Source organism: Pinus tabuliformis, chromosome 7 (assembly GCF_031772625.1).
Source record: "Pinus tabuliformis cultivar Carrire ecotype Pingquan chromosome 7, CPIR1, whole genome shotgun sequence".
Taxonomy (NCBI): domain Eukaryota; kingdom Viridiplantae; phylum Streptophyta; class Pinopsida; order Pinales; family Pinaceae; genus Pinus; species Pinus tabuliformis.
This window is the reverse complement of record NC_142293.1, coordinates 1,319,718,799-1,319,733,906: the sequence shown is the minus strand read 5'-3', so window position 1 is coordinate 1,319,733,906 and position 15,108 is coordinate 1,319,718,799. Positions and strand designations below refer to the sequence as shown.

Genomic DNA, 15,108 nt, shown 5'->3' with positions numbered 1-15,108 from the left:
GGGATTACCCTGAGAACTATAAAAACGCTTACGGCTTTCTACAAAAATTTGACGGCTTTCAATATAAAAACGCCTGGAGATTACCATGTCTGGAAGATAAACGAGCGTAAGTGGAGTTCCATGTCGTCGCAGTTTATCCATAGAATTTGACCTAAGGGTTTTTTACCTATAAATACTCTCCTACATTTTATTGTCAACCATCACAGGTTTCTCTCAGTCAATCAGTATATTCTCCCTCTAAGCATTTCGAAGATTTTTCACTCGTCTTATATTTACTTCAATGGCTTTCAATGGCTGTCAGATGCTCTTACAGCTTTGTTCGGAGCCTTCTACTTTACACTCTGTTGTTGCTGAACCTTGTAAGTGGGAACCACATACTATAGCAGTGGGAACCGAAGGTAAGTGCATGCATCAATGCACATAAATCTATGTTATTACTATTATCCTATCATTTTGTGCACGAGGGATGATATATGTATCTATTAATGTGAGTGCAGGTGGAGCGTGTGGATACGGGTTTTGTCGCAGAAATATGAATGGAGGTGATGTAGCTGTCATTGCTCGGTTATACAGAAATGGCACCGGATGCGGTGCCCGCTACAAGGTAACTATTTCATAACTGGAATGAGTGAAAATTATAGGTAAGATGTACCAATAAAGATCTATGCAGAAGTGAAGGACTGAAAATTGTTGTGACAGATTACGGGCAAGGCGACCGAACTGATTTCATCATGACCCTTCATGCCTACTCTCACATTGCATGCATAGGGAAAGGTAGCCAAGTCATTTTGTTGGGAATGGTGGGCACGATACATAGAATTGGAATTAGTAGATTAATAATGTATATAAACCATAGTTACCAATTTCGGCGGTACCGGCAAAAAAAATTCGGAAATTCGCTGATTCGGTTCGGTATGCGAATAATTCGTCAGTTTCCAATTAAGTACAGGTGAGCGGTGATTGATTTTGGTCAAAGCTTTCTATCACTGTAATAATTTAAACACCAAGGTATATAAACCCAAGGGAATAATATTAAACACAAGGGATTAATATTATAAACCCAACATATATAAACGTTAAGATAAATATTACAAACACTAAAATAAACATGGTTGACGATGGTCCATTTTCATATTGAGACAATCTTTGTCACAGTGTGACATTCCACCATGGTTGATTTTCATATTCACAAAACTTTGTCGCAGTGTGATTAAATTATAAATCCAAGCAATTATTAGTATTATAAACACAAGGGATTAATAAACCTAAGGGTTTAATACTATAAACCCTAGGAATTAGTAAACCCAAGGGATAAATATCATAAACCCAATGGATACATATACCTAAGGGATAAATATTTTAAACCTAAGGGATCAACAAACCCAAGAGATCAATATTAAAAACTCAAGGGATTAATAAACCCAAATGATTATTAATATTATAAACACACGCGATTAACTTATAAAACCAAGAAATTATTAATATTATAAAGTCAAGGGACTAATAAACATAAGGGTTTAATATTATAAACCCAAGGGTTTAATATTAGAAACTAAAGCATTTAGTAAGCGCAAGGGATAAATATTATAAAACTAAGGGATACATATTATAAATCTAATGGATAAATATTATAAACCTAAGAGATCAACAAACTTAGGAGATCAATATTAAAAACGTCGTGGACTAATAAATCCTAGGAACCAATATTTTAAACGCTAAGGTATATAAACCCAAGGGAATAATATTAAATCCGAGGGAAAAATATTATAAACCCAACATAGTAAACGCAAAGATAAATATTACAAACCCTAAAATAAAGATAGTTGACCATGATCAATTTTCATATTGAGACAACCTTTGTCACAATGTGATGTTCCACCATGGTTGTTTTTAATATTGACAAATCTTTGTCATAATGTAATTAAATTATAAACCCAATAAATTATTAATCTTATAAATCCAAGTGACTAATAAACCCAAGCATTTAATATTATAAACCCAAAGATTTAGTAAACCCAAGCGATCATCAAACCTAAGCGATGAACAAATCTAGGGGCTCAATATTAAAAACCCAAGGGATTAGTAAACCCTAATAATTAATATTTTTACTCAAGGGATTATTACTATTATAAGCCCAAAAGATTAAATTATAAACCCAAAAAACTAAATTATTTTCATTATTTATATTGATATTTATTAATATTAATGTTACACAATAATTAATAGTGTTGTTGTTGTTATTATTATTATTATATTATTTTCAAATCTAACTTAAACTTTACTATACTCTCAATATTGTAACAATATACTCATTAAACCTAATTTAAATTTTAATGCTAGTTCCATAACCTCTTTTTTTGAATAGATTAGATTATTATATTAATTAAAATTTTAATATTATGTAAATAATAAAATTTAATTATTATTAATTATTAATAATTTTATATTAGCAATATTATTCACATTATTAATATTTTTAATCAATAATTTTAATTATAGTGTTAGAGTGAATAAATTTTTTAAATTTTATTAATATTTATATTATTAATTATTAGAAAATAAATATTATTATTCCTATTTATCAATATTAATGTTAATAACATCTAGAGCCGCATACTATAGCAGTGCAGATGGCCTGGGAACCAAAGGTAAATGAATGCATCAATGCACACAAATCTATATTATTACTATTATCCTATCAATTTGTGTACAAGGGATGATATATGTATCTATTAATGTGACTGCAGGTGGAGCGTATGGATATGGGTTTTGTCACAAAAATCAGAATGGAGGTGATGTAGCTGCTGTCTCTCAATTATACAGAAATGGCATCGGATGTGGTGCCTGCTACAAGGTAACCATCATCATGAAAACTATTTCATAACTTGCTACTACAAATTCTACCATAATTATCCACTTTCATCACCTGATTTTTCAATCTTAAGTTTATGGATGAATTTCAATATTAGTGTGACAGATTCATATTGATGAAAATTATAGGTAAGATGTACCAATAAAGATCTCTGCAGGAGCGAAAGAGTGAAAATTATAGGTAAGATGTACCAATAAAGATGTCATAGACTATGGGCAAGGCGACCAAACTGATTTCATCATGAGCCTTCATGCCTACTCTTAGTTCGCGCACAGAGGGAAAGCTAACCAACTGATCATATCGTTGGGGGCATGGACATTGAGTATAAATGGTACATAGAATTGGAATTAGTAGATTAATAACGTATATAAACACACACACACACACACACACAGAGTAGAATTCACCGAATTTGATGACTTGTTTTCAAGATACCTTACCAATACGAGGGTTACAATCTCATGTTTAAGATCGATAGCAGTAGCAACTTTCCAGAGTGTTTGACATTGCTATTTTTGTATCAGGTAAGCCAAAAATACGTTCTGGCTATTCAAGGCAGACAGGTAGTTATTTACATAATAATCAACTTATTTCTCTTTGCATTCCTACTTATCTATGGTAATTAAAATAGTCCTCCCAATTAAAAAGAAATTTCATGGTGATGAGCACAACAATCAGATATATTTATTTATTTCTCAGTTTGAAAAAAGCATAATTTTATATTGATATCAGAATAATGAGATGTACATATGCCGTCTAATGTTCAAACGTAAGTCTTGCTAGAAATGTTGGAATATACATATCACCTTTGTGATGATAATTTCTACAGTACAAGGGGAGAAGTCCATATACAACAAGTAAAACATTTTAGAAAAAAAAAATATATATTCAAGAAACATATATGAATTGGCAGAGGTAAGAGGGTAACTGTAGATACAAGCGCCCTACATCAAAAAATATCAAGATAGTTCATATATTCACTGATATATTATGTGGGAAAAAACTCGATATGAAAATAGATAGAACCGATGCCACATCGGACAGTAAAAAGATGCCAACATGATATGAGGATTCTGTAATAATAAAAATGACAACACCATCTAACGAGGAAGAGACAGAGTTCTCGATGGATTTGTCGAGTCCATCCTCGTAGAGGACACTGTTTATTCCCTGTGGCTAGGCATCAATGTACAAACAAAACAACAGTCTTTCATTAGTGCCGCAAAAAGCTATATTTGACGCTTAATAACCCTTAATCAATACGTCATCGACAAAGAAACCATGTGAGATGTTGATATTATTACCTATCTTGATAGCTTGAAATTGATCTCGTTCGACAGCCTTTGAGATGTGCAAGCTGAGACCGTCCATAGCAAGAATGAATAACAAAGGCGAAAGCAAGCATCCTTGTGTGAGACCTCGCTCAGCCTAGAAAAATTTAGAAGGATACATGTTTATGATCACCGAATAATCAACATTGATAACACATACCATAATCCAGTCCATACACTTTGATTGTAGACCTATTTTAAAAAGGACAAGCCTGAGGTATCCCCAATCAAGACAGTTAAAAGATTTTTTGAGATCAACTCGTAGAATAGCAACATTAAAGTTTTTTGTATGGATAAAATGCAGAGATTCCTGTGCATTTGCAACCGTGTCATGAATTTGACGACCTTTCAAAACACCATGTTGTTGTGGGGATATATGGCAAGAGAGAGTGTCCCTCAGACGACCTGCTATGGTTTTGGAGATAATCTTATAGGTAAGATTGCATAGTGAGATAGGCTTGTAGTCATCAAAATAGTTTGGAGGATTGCGCTTCAAGATGAGAGCAATGTAGGTCAACTTGATGCGGTGGTGTACATACTCAGTTATTCTATATTCCTCCACCATATGAATGAGATCCTGTTTGAAAAGATCAAAAAAATGTGTGAACAACTCCACGGTCCACCCATCTAGTCCAAGACTTTTGTCCCCTTTAAAAGATTTAAGGATGTAGAGAAGTTCATCTTCTGAGATGCATCTGTAAAGATCCTCATTCGAGTCCTGGACAAACATAATCAGGGGATGTTCGATCCCCCAGAGGAGGTCTTTTGCCACAATGTTGTCATTCCTTTCATAAGTTGTTTTGAAATGTAAGGTGGCAACTTTTGAGATATTAGCTTGTGAGTGGATATATGCCCCCGCATCATCTAAAATTCCCCAAATAGAGTTTATATTATGCATATGGTTTGAAAATCGATGGAAAAATTTGGTGTTTTTGTCTCCCTCCTTGATCCAGATAACCCAGCTATTCAGGCACCAGGAGGCTTCTTCAATATCTAAGACACGATCTCTTTTAATCTCTAGTTCTCGAATGTGAATTCGAATGGAAGCAAGAAGGTTGTCGAAGGCCATAAGTGGGAGAAGGGTATCCTTTTCACTTTGAATATCGCTGATTTCTCTTTTCATAGATATATTTTTATTTTTCTGCCAAGATATCACCACCCCACAGAGAGACTATAGTTTATCAAGGATATGATCCATGGGTGAGGAACCAGTAACGCTCCCACAGTTCCAAGATTCCCAAACCAGAGTGTTGAAATCCAAATCTTTTAACCAAATTCTATTAAATTTGAAAGGCATTCCAGGACGCACTAGAGGCTTCTTTCAGGCCACAGTAATAGGCTTGTGGTTGGATAAGAAATTACTGATGATGTTTTTCTATACCTCCCCCAGATGGTCAATCAAATTTTCATGAATTAAAAAGTGATCCAGTCTCTTGGTGAAATACGCTGCAACTTCTTGCCCATTGTCCCATGTAGGGACCATAACCTCCAGATAGATGTCTACAAATTGTATGTAAGAAGGGTGTCCCTAAACATTCCCGCTAGTGGATCAAGTCTTTTGGTTCGACCCCAAGTTTCCTCCAAGGCGATAGTACAACTCAAATCTCCCACGATGATGAGGGAGGTAAGTTGCATAATCCCGGAGGAGAAAGGACGATCCCAAAAAATGGCCTGTTCCTTGTAAGGAGCATATGTATTTAGAATATGTATGCGTCCTTCCAAGCACTGTATGTGACCCTCAAGTAGAATTCCCTCAAAACAACTGTAAGCTTTGAGATAGACCCATATAGGGTCCCGGATTGCCACAAAACCACCAAAGAGCCCAATAGCCATGGTGGCGAATATGTGCCAATTTGGGAACATTTTCCTGAAATATAATATAACATGCAGGACATAGTGCATAGATTCTTGTAGAAAAATGATGGAAGGATGAAGAGAGACAAAAATACTCTTGAGGGATCGAAATTTCAAAGCAGCCCCCAATCCCTGTATATTCAGGGAAAGGATGAACGTCATGGGGATGCCATCTTGAGTTGGTGTACTCTAAGGCCCCATGAGGGGGTGATGTCAGTAATAGGAACATCAAACAAAAAACTGTCCATGGGGGAGGTGAAGGGGTTTGGTTTAGGTCTAGGTCATTCCCTAAAATGTCTGATCCCACGGTTTTGAGTGCGTTTGACAGTAATGTTACAAGCTGATGTAGGACTGATGTGGGCAGTGGGTGATCCATCAAGTTTGTGGATGGTGAGAGTACGTAAGTCCATGGATTTCCTATTGAGTAGAAAATCCAGGTCACTGCTGATAGATTTTGTAGGAGAGTTTAGTGGTGAGTTAGGTGGGGTGGTGCTGGTCCTTGGCCCTTTACCCCTGTTTGCAAATAATGAAGGTGAAAAGGATGGAACGTACAGGATATGTGAGGTGGAAGGAAGGCCAAGCATCAGGTGGGGTGGCAGAATGTCCAAATGGGGAGGAGTGGCAACTTGAGTGGATTTTCAGGGTTGATTAGCAGGGCTAGTTGGATCTTGAGAGTCCGTCTTCAGGGATTATAATGGGGATGATGGAACCATAATAGGCAAAGATCCATTTAAGGAAGAGTTTAGAGTATAAGAGCGATGCGGTAAAGTATTACGTGGAATACTTGCATGTTGCCTTCGGGAAGGGATAGCCTTTTGATGTTTGGTGAAGGACCGCTTCCACCATCATGACCCCTTGGGTGACTGATGATGGGTCTGCCATGTAGTAGACTGCCCAACCTACAAGGGCATTGTGCCAACAGATGCCCAGTATGGTGGTAGTGTGAGCACCAAAAAGGAACTCGCCAAAAGTCTAATCCGTGAGACAAATGTGTATCCCCCTAGAATAAATGCCTACCATGATATTCTTTCTCAATTAGGATCTAGGCCACCCTTTTGTCCTGTGCACCCAAAAAACAAGGGTCCATGTACACAAATTTGCCTATATCATTTCCAATGTCCATCAAGACTTGTTTCATCCAGAGTTCAATGGGAAGGCTGGGAAGTTTCACCCAAATGAGCTTATTTTGGGGTGTATTGTGGAGTGAATTATACCCAATGTACCAGTGGCGCAACACGAGGAAGCTCTTTTCGTTAATCCATGGCAACAATTTGATTTTTTCTAAGACCTCCTAACTTAGAAAATGGAAATTGTACCATCCCTTCAGAAGTGGAACGACAGTTGTCATGTAACCCATCATGGTTTTCCATTTTTTCCCCACCCAATCTCTCATATCTGAGTCACTAATATCAACAAAATAACATAGGCCAACTAAAGGTCTCTTCTGTAGACTTGTAATTATGTTAACAAGCACAACATTATGCAAAGAAAGAGCGGGTGGCGGGTAGGACGTTTTAATAGAACGTTGTTTGTTTTTAGAACCAGTTTGTGCCTGTATCCCCTTACGACAATTCCACAACAACCCACATGAGAGAACCATTGTACATGTAGAACAAATTGAAGTGGCACCTTGGCAAGAGAACCATGTAATACTATATTCACCATCTAATTAGGTGACAAAATATGGGAGTCAATCCTCGCAAAGGAAACTGATAAGCCCAGTGGCCAAGCCTCTCAAGAACCAAATACCCATGCGTTTTGTACCAAAAATCCCCTCTGGAAGCTCATTTGTCAACACGGAGCATGAGAAACATCAATATGTATGAATAGAGGTAGCCATTAAAAACTTTGTCTGGTTCAATAGCCAATTAATTTCCTCGTACTATGAGTGGCTTATGAATATTCAAACCATCCTCCTTCAACTGCGATGCTAATATGATCTGTTGGCATGTGCTTTCTAGCATGAACGAAACTCTCATAATAACTTAGAAACTTTGCCTTAACATTGGCCTTCACTTGTTGGTGCTCCTTTGAATCTAAAGGGTAGCATCCAGGAGGACTTGGAGCATTGTGTGGTCATTGAGGTGAAGCTGGAAGGCACTCAGAAACTTGTCGTGTTGCCCACGCCCCAACGGAGCAATTTTGATCGGCCTGGTCACAGATCTAATGATGTTATACAATACATAGTTACCAAATTTGGCTGAATCGGGCTGAAGAATTTGAAAATTCGGCAATTTAGTCTAATTCGGCCATTAAGAATATTGAACCGTTGAAACTTAATTCTCCCTAGTGGTCGATGGATCCAGTTAGACAATACTGAAGATAGAAAGGACAAGGATGTTATTGACTATTTTTTCTGCAATACAAGAGTGATTAATGATTCAAAAATTCATAGTTCCCCTTCCATCAAAGTTACTTTGATGTGTTATTAATTTTTACATTGTTTGTTTGTGTTTTTTTAATTTTTATATTAAAAATAAAAAATTTCATTAAAACTAAGTATAATTTAAATGAAATAAATAGGTTCCATATTAAATTTTCATTTTCACAGTAATTTTATTTATTTATTTATTTCTTATTTTCACAATAAAATATTTTTTTTGGCTTATTTGTTTAAATATTAATCTCTTCCATATAATACTTTAACTAGCGAGTAATGAAATTGGAACTATTTATTCGTAATAAAATTGGTTGTAATTTAGTTTTTTTCTTTTAAGAAATTTGTAGGAAAATATATTATATGGTTTCTAAATCTTTTAAACAATTAGGAAAACAACAAGATAGTTCTAATTTGATGATTGTTGATAGTTCTAATTTAATGATTTTTTTATCTATATTTTATTCAGTTAGTAATTAAGAAATTGTCTAAATATTTATCATTAAAAATTACAGCATTAGTGACTATATTTTGATTGACCCAACCATCAATGGTTGTCTATGAATTTAATTAATATAGATAACATGATCAATGTCCATCCTAAAACGCATCCTTAGCAAACAATCAATATTATAGACCATTGATCGCCATACCAAAATCACCACATAAAGAGTTAATTGGTAACCATTATCTCTCATAATGTCATTCTAACCAATAGGTGAAATAACTTATCCAATCAAAGAATAGTCATTTTATAGAATGGATAAAAAACAAAATTAAATATATCATAACGATGAACTAGAATTTGAAAGGAGAGGCTTATTCCATTGAATTGAATTATAATCTAGTGCATGCATCATAACCTAGCCTTCATCGATGTGTAATGTGGAATATCATTATAGAATAGTTTTTAAATCCAACGCATTCAATGATTTAACATTTAAACTTTATTTAACCACTATCTAAACAATATTTATTGAATTATTTAATATAATAAAACCATATATAAATTTCACTTGAAGTTGGAAATATTAAGTCAAAACCATGTATTTGTTGGAGTACTTCAAGCTCCCTTAGTCACGAACTAGGTGATATTTGTCTCACATTTGGCTAGGTAGACCCAATTTTCCACCACTCCCTTAACATATATTTTAATTTAACTATATTTAAACTAAGTTAATTTAACTATATTTTAATAGAACACTACACATCCGTTTTTTCCCATGAGAGTGTTTCCAGAAGAGGTAGTTGTACCTTTTGTCAAAAAAATAAATTTTCCATTCAAATCTATATAAATAATAGATTAAAATGAAAAAATATGATAATAAGTTTATAAAGAAACCCATCTACAAATGGAGTTCTTATTATCTTTGCCTAGCCAAAGATAATGCAATCATGAATTATCTTTTTATTGTAATTGTAATTTTTATTAATATATATTTATTTGTTTTTATTGCTTTTACTCTAATTTAACTATATTTAAACTAAACGAAAGTAGCTATAGCTACTTTGTAGCCCTTATTCAAATGTGGGAGTTGGTTCATGTCTTTCAAAATTCAATAATTAAACTAAGTGGTAGGGAATGCTAGCTATGCGGCCTTGTTTAATATAATTTATCATTATAATTATAATTTTCAATTTAATCTTTTAAATTTTGTTAATAATTTTGATACTTATAACATAACATTATATGCTTATGATCTCAGGTTTATGTTCATGATATTAAATTTAATAAATTTTATTATTAAATAGATGATATTATATTTATAACCAAAAAAAATAGTTTTAATAAAATAAAAGTGGTTTAAAATTTATATAATATTTCTCTCTTAATAAATTATGTTATCTTAAATTTTACTTGAGACTGGGACTTGAGCCATTGAAATTTTTACTCTATTGAAATAAAAAAATACGATGAAATCTTTATAATTTTCAAAGGAAAATCAAAATATATCATTCTAAAGTCTCTTTGAGGCTTACAATTGCTGCTTTTATCTATCGTGTCCAAGTTTTATTGTTAAGTTGAATATTCTATTTTCATGGAATTAAAAATCTGGTGAAATTTCTGTATTTGTTAGAACTTAATAAAATAAAAATATGAATGATTGTACGATGGATGATTAGAAGCAAATATTTTCTTTCTCTATTTGATAATAATGTATTTTATTAAGCCTTAAGGCATTTCTGTTTGAAAACAATTTCACTAACTACTACTGTGTACTAATCTGTATCACGGGATGAAATATTAAATGATTGAAAAATTTTAGACCATCAGATTAATAATTAATGAAAAAACTAATAAATAAAACACTTAATAAACCCTTTAAACAAATAATAATTAAACAGTTTCTTCATACCATCAAATAAATTACAGCAAAAGGAAATAAAAACCATCTCAATGTACATGTTTTTAAAAAAAATAATAACTAAACAGTTTCTTGATACCATCAAATAAATTACAGCAAAAAGGAAATAAAAACCATTTCAATGTACATGTTCTTGGCCCAGCTGTGAAGTCCACCATTTCACGTCAACTGACGAAGCATAGTAAAATCATCTAATATTTCATTTGATTCTGGCTTTGAATTCAGATGGTCATTTGGTCATTGCATTGCAGGCCATGATGAGTGTGGTCATAAGTTAAGGTTTTAGGTGGTGTATAATGGCGCCACTTTAATTTAACAACTATGTGTTCAAAGTCCCTCGTGTGTTTGATCATGCAGCCACGAAATACTCAACCTGGGATTTGGGTTGACATACGATATTAGTTTCTTAAATTATGAAATGCCTCCACATATTAAAATGAACTATTGTGGATTGTTTAAGAGCGTTCACTATCTATGAACTATTGTGGATTGTTTAAGAGCGTTCACTATCTGTGGCATATGTCTGACCAATTTCTTAAAAATCATTTTTGAAATCAAAATCATTTTTTAGAAGTGGTCGTATATGATTAAAATAAATTAAGCTAAATCTTATTCACTTGTGGAGGTTGGTACATGAACGACTAGTATAGAATTAAAGGCTTCTGTGACATTAATTTCTGTTTAAAAGATTTTAAGCTAAATGTTACTCACCTATGGAGGTTGGTACAAGAATGGCTGGTATAGAATTAAAGGTTGCGATGACATTAATTGCTGAGACAAAAATTATTTGATAGTTGTCTTATTTCTGGATTATTTAGTCCTGAATCCATGGGTTCATTTTTATTTTTTATTTTTTGTGGGTTTCAAGACTCCAAGTGATTTTTGCTGTGGGTTGGGAAAATATGGTGCGGATATCATATGGGAGTCGTTTAATGAGGCTGAGGAATTGCTCGGATGGTTAAAAGTGGCCGGAATCTGGGCAAAAAAAATTCAAAAAATCTTGTATAGGCAGTGTTTGAATCATGATTTTGATGGTGGAAATAGATTCGGCACCATCAAAAACCTCTAGAACACCTAAAATTTTGAAGTTTAACAACTATAACTTGGATTTACAAAAATCCTTGCCCTATTTTCTCTAAATATTACCTATATTTCCATAACTGTCCTAGCAACTCCTCTCGTTAGACTACGCGTATCATATGTACCATTGGAGACATGGCGTGTGTTGATGCTTCCTCCTATGTTTGGTGGGACCCGTACTATCCTATAGACAGAGTTAACTCTATAATGGTGGACAACGTATTGTCACAAAAGCGTGCAATCCAAAGAATCTCCATGATTTAGCAATGTGATAGACGTTGCATGTAATGCATAAAATTGATTTTTTAGTTCATTTGAGTTCGTTAAATGTTGCAATGTGTCATGGGGCAGTGATTCTGATTATAATTGTGCCAGAAATGGTTTTATTCTTGGATTATTTAGGCGTGAATCCATGGGTTCATTTTTGTTTTTTTTATTTTTGTAGATTTCAAGGCTGCAAGTGATTTTTGCATGTAACAAACGGGTATCATTGCTTCTATTACCAATGATAATCCTACTCTATTGTTATGTGTGGATGATGAGGAGAGGCTCCAAATTGAGGATGGGGATTTTCTTTCTTCTCTGAAGTTAAAGGTATGAGTGAGCCCAATGATGGCAAACCAAGAAAAGTGATGAATGTCATACCCTATTCTTTCCACCTGCAAGAAGACACCACCAACTGTATCAACAATATCCATATATATCATTCCTAATTGTTATAGCTAAAGTCTGCAAAGTTTTAATTTCAAAACAAAATTGTATAATTTTTTTACTTCTTTCTTCTATGCTACTCTTTCCTATGATATTGCCTTACGGTATTTCCTTTGCAACATATGGTACAATTGCTAGTTTAGATGTATTGAAATGATTCTATCTATTAGATGCTTTGAATGTTATTTCGACATATTTTTTTGTCTAAATTTGTTTGAAATTTTGTGGGGATTTGTTTCAAGATTGAGCTTTTTGAATTCTACAAAATTTAAATGTCTTAATTTTTTTAGAGTACTAAATTCATATATATAGTTAAAACCTAATTCAACATCACTTCACTAGGAGAGTGGGGTGTTTTTTCCAGTCATAAGGGGAAAAGGTCTGAATTATGATATACATTTATTAGTCTGGCTAATTCATGGATTTTGTTTGCTGCAATGCATCCCAGAAAGCCTTATGCTCATCATTGATGCCCGATTCGACAACCTATGCATCTAGATGAATGGAACACGACCCACAGAGGCCCCATGTTCCATTAGTCCTCTGGAATGCAGGTGGTGATGCAATAGACAAAGTTTTGAAGTGACAGAAAATGCAACTTTTAGGCTAGGGTTATTAAATATCAAATAATGTGAAGACTAATTGCTAGTTGAGCCAATTAGGGGGACCAGGGGTTCCTATGCATTGGTAATGGAAATTTACATTTAGTGTGCTTATATTTTACCATGGTTGGTCTGTGGATGACGGTTGACAATGTACTAAGGTGACAAGTTTTAGTGTTTCTGATATTGGTATTGGTTTTTTGGTTTTGTTCCGGGGTGATTGTTTGTGCTACATTCTTTATTGTTCCTCCTACATTCTTTAGGCTATAATCATATATTTAGTCAACTTTTGTATACTTCTACCTTCGCATCACTATCCAAAGCCTATCTAGTTTTGGTTGGGGTATGCTTTCAAATATCTTTGGGTTTGGGATACTCCTCTATAGTCCATATTGATTATCCTTATGTTCATCGCGTCGAAGATCTTCCACATTCTAGTTCTCTTTATCATTTCCATTTACATTTTATATTGTATCATTTGTGACCAGTTGACATTCTGTAGACGCATACCACATGCCTTGGTGGACTGATATTCTACAACTTATTTGTCCCATATCAATTCGAGAACAAGATTCCTACTTTGATATCACTTCTCCATCCTTCGGCACAAATGGGTTGATTCATTCATTATATCCAAACTATGTTAGGGTTGTGGCATTCGATGTTGTAATGATTCATGGACCTGCATGGGATGCGAATGTTGTTGTTGTTGTGCTTGATTCCCATGATCCAGAAGCCCACACACTAGGATTACTTCGATTGCATTGGCACTGGTTATTTTGAAAATCATTATTTCACTGGATGATTTGTTGTGAAAATTGTTGTGACAGATTATGGGAAATGCGACCGAACTGATTTCATCATGAGCCTTCATGGGTATTCGAAGCTTGGCCGTCCAGAAAAAGTTAGCCAACTCATATCGTTGGGTGTGGTGGACATCGAGTATAAACGGTACATAGAATAGGAATTAGTAGATTAATAACGTATATAAATACAAACAGACACACAGTTGAATATTTCAACCAATTTGATGACTTGATTTCAGGATACCTTGCCAATATGAGGGCTACAATCTCATGTTTAAGATCGATAGCAGTAGCAACTTTCCAGAGTACTTGGCATTGATATTTTGGTATCAGGTAGGCCAAAAAGACGTTCTGGCTATTCAAGTCAGACAGGTAGTTATTTCCATAATTATAAACTTATTTCTCTTTGCATTCCTAGTTATCTATGCTAACTAAATTAGTCTTCCTAATTAAAAAAAAAGTTGATTGACAATTACCGAGCCCGGTTGCATATGTAATGATGTAATATAATGTAATGTAATGCAACGCAGGAGGAATTGTACGACTGGAAAGCCACGGGGCCGTGTGGGACGTAGTAACACCTCCGAGGGGCGCTCATGTAATACCGGCAAACTGGAAGGCAGGGGCCATATACGACTCCGGCATTCAGCTCAATTAACTCATGGTGTAGATTTGGCTTGCTATCCTCATAAATTGTAGTCTGGTAAGAAAGAAGTGTGAAGTTAGGATGTTTGATAATATAGTTTTTGATGTTAAGATATTACCGACTGCAAGATCTGTTATTAATAGGTTTCATTTCTATATTTGTATATGGAATGTGTAAAGGAATTTTGGAGTTCGAGTGTTCTAGATTCGAAGTTGCTTCTTGATTCTAAGAATCAGAGTTGCTTCTTAGTTGTATAAGGTTAATATGTTGTACTTTCTAAAATCAGAAAAAATAAAAAATCATTTGTTATATGTATAATTTTAATGTTATTTAATGTTGTACTTTAAAAACCATTGCCAAAAACCATGTTGCCAAAAACCATGTTGGCAAGCCTTTATTTATCCAAATGATAAAAAATTTAATGGCAGTCAAATAATCATAATAATAATAATAATAATAACAC

General features: G+C 34.1%; 1 pseudogene; it reads left to right on the top strand.

Moving 5' to 3' along the window:
• The first annotated feature begins 280 nt into the window (after positions 1-280).
• LOC149252427 (expansin-like B1) lies at positions 281-14,657 on the top strand (annotated as a pseudogene).
• The last annotated feature ends 451 nt before the right edge of the window (positions 14,658-15,108 follow it).